We start from the raw sequence: 8,308 nt of genomic DNA on the forward strand, positions 1-8,308 counted from the left end.
CATCCCAGGAAAGTTTCAGTTTCTGCATTCACTGGGTCTAGAGCCCTAGCAGAGAGTAAGAACTTCCCAATTCCCCAGCTTCAGAAACAGAGAAGAAATACAGATTCAGCAAGGAAGGTCTAAATAGAATGATCATGGAAGCAGAACTGTATCAACTAAGCTAGGTCCCACTGTCCATGAATTCTGGGAGGAAGGTCAAAGAGGGGATTTGGTTCAGACTTCTTCCATCAAAGGTTTTCCTGGCAGAATTTTTCCATCACTGAAAGGATCACTTTTATGTATAAGGCACTATTTACAGCCCTTAGAATATATTTGTTCTTTTTTATCCTCACAATATTCTCATGTGAGAAGGATGTGATGAGACTGTCACCATCATTCCCATTGTATAGAAAGGAATACTGAGGTACAGAGGAGTTCAAGGTCACACTGCGAGTAACTAGCAGAGCCAGGCTTGTCCCAACAAGTCTGGTTTTGAATTTATGCTGTTAGAAGAGGGTCAGCCAACATTTCCTGCAAAGTGGCAGAAAATAAATATTTAAGGTTTCTTTGCAGTCACTACTGAATTCTGCCCTCACTGCGTGAAGGCAGTCATTGCCAACATATCACAAATAAGCATGACTGGGTAAAACCGTATTTATAGACACCAAAATCTGAATTCTATATAATTTTCACTAGTCACAAAATATGTTCTTTCCATTTTTAAAAAATCATTTGGAGATGCAAAAGCCATTTTTAGCTCATGGGCTGTACAAAAGCAGGTGGCAGGCCAGATTTGGCCTGTGGGCCACGGTTTGCCAACCCTACTCTTTTTTTATATACTTTTATTTATTTAGTTTGGTTGTGCTGCGTCTTTGCTCCTGTGCAGGGTTTTCCCTAGTTGCGGCAAGTAGGAATCACTCTTCATGGTCGTGGTGGCTCCTCTTGTTGCAGAGCAGGGGCTCTAGGCGCTCAGGCTTCAGGAGCTGCACCATATGGACTCGCTAGTTGTGGTTCCCAGGCTCCAGAGCACAGGCTCAATAGTTGCAGCACAGGGATTTAGTTGCTCCACAGCATGTGGGATTTTCCCAGATCACGAGTCGAATCCGTGTCTCCGCATTGGCAGGCTGATTCTTTACCACTGAGCCATGAGGGAAGTCCATCTCCCTACTTTTAACCAATATGGTACGTTCCCTGTATTTAGACACTGAATGATTTGGATTTACTTGAAGGACATTGTTTTAGGCCAGCATGTATGCAATCTCCCTCTTACCTTGTTATTACGAGAATTCATAGCCACACACAAAAAATGGAGAAAACAGATTACATCTCCAACATCCCCATCATCAACTACTACAGCCACTATCATGAGATCTTGTGATACAAGTAAGAAGTGCAGTGTAGACGTGATTAAGTGAATCTGTGTATCTGATTCCTCCATGAGACCAGTGGTTTTGCAGATAACTCAGAGGCTCCTTTGCCTTCATGCTGTAATTTAGAGACAGAAGTTGTTTTGGTGTGTTTAATGGCTGGTTGAGGCATTGTTTTACCACCTTCTGCTGAGCTCCAAACTGGTACCCAGAGCATCCCAAAGAACAAAACAGGTAAGAACGTCCCAGGTTGAGTCAGAAGCAGGTGAGTGGAAACTGAATGCTCTCATCTGCCCCTGGGATAAAAGGAGAGTTGTGGGTAAGACAGCTGCAAACCACATTTCTGAGTGCTCCCTGGACCAACACACAGGGATGGAGTTCTGCCCTGAAAGGGGTCACCTGTCTATTACCCCTTGTTAAGCCACACTGTCTCCTCCTGAAGTTAAAAGAGGTGGAAGTGAGCCTTTGCTAGTTTGCTTCACGATTTATTTTCCTTAAGAACCATAAGAGCTTAGAGATTAAAAGAAAAAAACAATCAGTGTTTTTCAATAAACAGCTGATGGCTAAATTGCTGATGGAAATGCAGTCGTAATCATCCCAAATGAGCATTCATTAACTGTCTATCTGCATGTGGTACTGTGTGCGGGCTTTGAAGGAAATGATGCGTTGACCTACTTTTCTCTGCCAGAGATGCTTCACCTGTTTGGGTTTCAAGTTGAGTCTGCATACTGTGGCAACTTTGGAAAAAGCTACTCAGTCACCCAGGGATGTAAGATGTCACTCACAGGACTAAGGAGAAGCTGGAAGACATAGCAAGAAAGTATCTTAGTCTTATCACACCATCATTTTCTTCTCTGGATAAAATAGACCTGTAGGGACTTCCCTGGTGGTCCAGTGGTTAAAAATTTGCTTGCCAGTGTAGCGGACAAGGGTTTGGTCCCTGGTCCGGGAAGATCCCACAGGCCACAGGGCAACTAGCGCCCACAACCACTGCTGCCTAGCTAGAGCCCATGCTCTGCAACAAGAGAAGCCACCACAGCGAGAAGCCCACGCACCACAACCGGAGAGCAGCCCCTGCTTCCTGCAACTAGAGAAAGTCTGCAGCAACAAAGACCCAGTGTAGCCAAAAAAAAATTAAAAAACAAACAAAAAAACTCTAAACAAATAACAGCAACAACAAAACAGATGCATTGTTTAAGAGCACAGTCCCATCAATCTTCAGCATGGTGTGACCAAGACCAGCCTCCCTTTTAGAAAGCCTTCTCGTTGTCAATTGGCAGACTAGTCTAGACAGCATTGCTTGCCTAATTCTTTGTCCCTTCCTGTAGCCGTCACGTGGTTTTCAGTGCCTTTCCAATGAGTGAATGGTGACTGGTTTCCTTCCTAGTCCTCATCTCTGACCTTGGTCATAGCTGCTCTAACGGAACAAGGTAGAAATGATCACCAGCGAGTTCCAAACTTTTACTTCAAGATGCCAAGGAGGCTTTGGTTTGCTCTGTTGTGGTCTGCTCTGCTCCAATATTGCCATGAGAAGATATCCCCAAACTAACTTGCTGGCCTCCAGAGGAGAAACACAATGCAAGAGGCATCTGCCCATCTGATGTCAGAGGAAGGCCAGCCAATATCAACTGAATTTCTTGTCCAGCCAAATTTTACCACAATGAGAAGCAACAAATAAATGTTATTTTAGGCAACTAAGATTTTTTGTTTTTGTTTTTGGCGGCGGGTCGGGGGGAGGAAGCAGGTTTGTTACGCAGCAGTAGCTAACTGATACATCAATGGACTTTCTGTTAAATACCAGCAAACTACCAACAGGAAACTAATTTTCCCGGAGAAAATAACGGTGTTCTATTCTAAACCAAAGTGAAAGTAAGACTTCATTTTATGTACAGGTTTGGATTTATTAGCACTTAAGTGGATAACTGACTATTTGTCCTATACATCAGCAGTCCCCAGCCTTTGTGGCACTAAGGACCAGTTTCATGCAAGACCATTTTTCCATGGGTGGGTGGGGAATGGTTTTGGGATGATTCATGCACATTGCACTTATTGTGCACGTTATTTCTATTATCATTACATCAGCTCCATGTCAGATCATCAGCATCAGATCCATGCTATAGACTGTGGAAAGTATCATAGAGTTCCTGACTTAGGGGTTATGGTATGACATATATCCTTTCTGTTGCTGCTTAGTTGCTCAGTCATGTCTGACCCCATGGACTGTAGCCTGCAGACTCCTCTGTCCATGGGATTATCCTGGCAAGGGTACTGGACTGGGTTGCCACTTTCTCCTCCAGGGGAACTTCCCAACCCAGGGATCAAACCTGTGTCTCCTGCATTGGCAGGCGGATTCTTTACTACCAAGCTACCAGGGAAGTCCCAACATTTATATCCTTGTATTATATAAACATCCAGTGTTTCTCAGTTCTGGCTGCACAACAGATTTATCTAAATATCTGACACCCGGGCCCCACACTCACGGGTCAGGAATCCACTGCCATGGGGACAAGGCACTAATGTTTTTATACAGCTTCTTAAGTGTTCCTGTGCTCAGCTAAGGCTGAGATCTAAAGAGTTACAGTGTGATAGACTTTTAGCAAATTCTGTGGTTTTTTCCCCCTTAGTACTAAATGTATCTCACAGGCGCCCTCCATATCAGATCAGACAGCAGGTTTTTCCCAACATGATTTTATGATGTCGACAGAACATGTTCTGCTTCCAGGCTGGAGGCAACTGCGAGCCCCATGAGAAATGTTCCTTCCTTCATCCTCTCTCTCTCCTTAAAGTCTCCCAGAGTCATTAAGTGTCCTTCCGTGGCCTCACTTTCCTTCCTCATGGCACACATTCTGATATGTGAGCATCTCTCCGTGCAGCCGTGTGAATGCTATGATCCTTCCCCAACCTTGCCAGGAGTGCTACCCAATCCTGGGAATGCAAACTCTGTATCTTGTGGGCACAGACATGCGACTGCGCTGCTGTAGTTCCAAGTCAGTTAATCAATGGCGATCATATTCTGCTGCCCTGTGCCAGGCACCAGTGACTGAGCGAAGAGCATGGGGCTGATCAGAGACCTGCTGGAAAGGTGGGTTTGCCTTGCTGCCTGCCAAGAGGGAGGCAGGAGGCACTCAGTTGCTAACTCTCAACCCATGGTCCAGAAGGCAGCTTGATTTATCGCCCAGATGAAGTTAGAGACCAAAAGTCACTGGTAGGGAAGAGATTCCTCAAAGGCTTCTGAGTCACAAGGAAGATGTGGAAGCGGGCAGAGAAAACTAGCCTCCTATTACCCCAGTCAATCCCAATGTGCTTACTTGGTAGCTCTGGGCCCTGGGCCGGCAGTACCTCAGTCTCCTCACCTGTAGAATGGGATGCACAGAGCCTACACTCATGAAGAGCTGGGACTGTTCGGTGATGTTACATATGCAACCCCTGAGCCTGTGCTGCTACTGTTTTCACTCTGCTCATATTATGTCCTCAACAGATGCTAGTTTGAAGGAAAGAGCTACAAAAATGTAGGAAAAAGAGACAGAGAGATAAGATTTGACTGAGCTATCTGCCTTTTTTTCTCTGTAGTTTGCTCCCTCCTGGAGAAAGTGGTCTTCAGTATAATCTCAAGCCTAAACAACTTCTTCATAATTTTATTTATTTATCTATGGCTGTGCTGAGTCTTTGTTGCTGCGCGGGCTTTTCTCAAGTTGCAAATGCAGAGTCCGGCTACTCTGCAGTTGCAGTGCAGAGGCTTCTTATTGTGATGGCTTCTCTTAGTTGTGGAGCACGGGTTCAGTAGTTGTGGAGCACGGGCTCAGTTGCCCTGTAGCATCTGGAATCTTCTCGGACAGGGGATCGAACTGGTGTCTCCTACTTTGGCAGGCTTAACTATTGAGCCACCCGGGAAGCCCCTAAAGAACTTTTAAAAACAGAGGTATAATTCATACACTGCATAACTCACAATATTAAAGGATAGCCAATGTGCATTAATGTCTTCACAGAATGGTGCAAGTCTTACCACTATCTCTATCCAAAGCATTCCATCAACCCCCTGCTCCATGCAAAAGAACCCTGTGTCTACCAGCAGGTCCCTCCCCCAGCTCCTCTTCCCGGCACCTGCAACCACTAATTTACTTTTTGTTTCTTTGGATTTCTCAATTCTGGACATATGATATAAATAAGATTATGTATAAATGGAATGGAAATAAATACAGTGTGTGGCTTTTTGTGTTTAGCCTCAGCTTTTTTTATCAGGAAAAAAAAAACCCTGCAAGTAACTTCCTGGATGCCCAAGAAATGACGTGTGGAAGGGGATGGGGGGGGCTGTTGTGATTGGACAACCCACCCCTTGTCTTCTGACTGTGTTACCCGCTTTCTCCACCTGCTGGCTGCATGCACTGAATTTGGGAAATGAATTTCATGTGGCTGAAACTCTGCCATACTTTCCCCCCAGCTGCTCTGCAGAATTGTTACCTTATTCTCACCTCCTTGCCTCCTGCTCCTTACCATCTGACCTCATTTTGGCTCTCCTATGCTCTTGGAAAGGCAGCTGGACAGTCCACTGTCCTGAGTGGAGAAGGATTCCACAGAAGGCATTGCCTGACAACCACTCGCAAACATAAAACCGAGACACAGATGATTTGGGAGTTTTGCACCAAGCTGCTGTTTTCAAGAGAGGGGTAGTTTTTTGTTTGTTTGTTTGTTTTCCCCTGAGATTTCCTATTTTTTACCAATTTGTGCAGCTTTCCACTGTGGAGTTTTCAACAGACCATGGCTCAAAGAAGAGGCGTAATCATAAATCTGGAATTCATAACAAAAACAAGGGTTTGCATTGAGTGTCACAAGCTGGCTATACTATAATTTACCTTCCAGGTATGTCAAATTTTCTCCACTTCAATGAGCATTCTCATCGGGCATTCTAATTACTCTGACAAATATCAAAATATTGCCTCTGATGTCAATGTAATCTTACTTGAGAAAATGTGCTTGAATTTAGGGCTTCCCCAGTGGCTCAGTGGGTAAAGAATCCGCCTGTAAGGCAGGAGATGCAGGAGACACAGGAGATGCGGGCTCGATCCCTGGATTGGGAACATTCCCTAGGGGAGGAAATGGCAACCCACTCCAGTATTCTTGCCTGAAAAAAATCCTATGGACAGAGGAGCCTGGCAGGCTATAGTTCAAAGGGTTGCAAAGAGTTGGACACACTTTAAGAAGCATTGTTCTGCAGCTTTGTTGCAAATAAATTGTGTCTCCATTGAAGCAGAGCCATTGGCAGCTGGCTGCATCACATCCTTATGGGCCAATGGCATTCTTGGTGGGAGGGATGCTTTTCTGGAGCATCACAGGGTGTGCTAAAGGTAGTCAAGCTTTTAAGCTACAATTTAGGGAACTGGAGGTTTATCCAGGAACACAGACCACAGGGTCCAGAATGTTGGTGAATTATCTCCAGGAGAAAACCTATTAGGCAATGATTCTTATAGTAGGGTCGCTGGATCAACAGCATTGGCATTACCTGTAAACTTCTTAAATAAACAAATTGCCACCCAAGACTTGCCAGATCAGACACTGTGGGGCGGGACCAAGTAATCTATGTTTCATTCTCAGGCAGGTTAAGCCCTTCAGAACATACTGATATTCACTCCAGTTTAGTGACCTCAGTTCTAGAGTTTTCTGACAGAATGATCCATCAATGCCAAAAAGTCACGTAACTGAGCTAATAGGCCAATCAAGTAAGTTGTTATTAGCAGTATCAGCAGTTTTCAAGATGACATGACCTGTACTGTATGGAACAGTGACCCCCTAGAAGATACATCCATTTCCCAGATAACTGCGAATGTGACTTTACTTGGAAAAAGAATTTTTGCAGATGTAATTAAGGATCAAAAGATGAGAGCATCCAAGCTTATACAGGTGGATTCTAAATCCATCAATGAGTGTCCTTTAAGACACACGGAGAAAAGGGGCCAGAAGGAGGAGAAGCCAGATGACGATGGAGGCAGAGACGGGAATGATGCAACCACATGCTGAGAAGTGTCTAGAGCCACCAGAAGCTGCAAGAGGCAGAGGACAGATTCTCCCCTGGAGCCTTCAGAAGGAAGAAACTCTGCCAAGAACTTGATTTCAAGCTTTCAGCTCCCATAACTCGTGAGAGAATACACTTCTGTTGTGTTAAGCCACCACGTAGAGGGTAATTTTTTATGGCAGCTCTTAAAAACTAAACACATATGTACACCTTGTGTATGAAGCAGAATCTTGGCTACATGAACCACAAGAATGGTACACCATGAGGTACTATTTTAAAACTAAAGGATGTAGGATGAGAAAAGCTGTTTTATGGTCAGGTTTTCAAGGAGGCTAGGTATACTTGCTCCAATGAATTGAGGCTACTATCGTCTGAATGTCTGTGTCCCTGAAAAATTCATATTTTAAAAGCTAACCCCCGGGACTTCTCTGGTGGTCCACTGGCTAAGACTCCATGCTCCCAAGGCAGGGGAGGTGGGTTTAATCCCCAGTCAGGAACTAGATCCTATATGCCTGAACTAAGACTTCAAATGCCAAAAAAAAGGTCAAAGATCCCACATGCCACCACTAAGACCCGGCGCAGCCAAAACAATTTTCTCCAAAGAAGACATACAGATGGCTAACAAACACATGAAAAGATGCTCAGCATCACTCATTATCAGAGAAATGCAAATCAAAACCACTATGAGGTACCATTTCACACCAGTCAGAACGGCTGCGATCCAAAAGTCTACAAATAATAAATGCTGGAGAGGGTGTGGAGAAAAGGGAACCCTCTTCCACTGTTGGTGGGAATGCAAACTAGTACAGCCACTATGGAGAACAGTGTGGAGATTCCTTAAAAAACTGGAAATAGAACTGCCTTATGATCCAGCAATCCCACTGCTGGGCATACACACTGAGGAAACCAGAAGGGAAAGAGACACGTGTACCCCAATGTTCATCGCAGCACTGTT

Source organism: Bison bison, unplaced genomic scaffold (genome assembly GCF_000754665.1).
Source record: "Bison bison bison isolate TAMUID 2011002044 unplaced genomic scaffold, Bison_UMD1.0 scf7180017864160, whole genome shotgun sequence".
NCBI classification, from domain to species: Eukaryota; Metazoa; Chordata; class Mammalia; order Artiodactyla; family Bovidae; genus Bison; species Bison bison.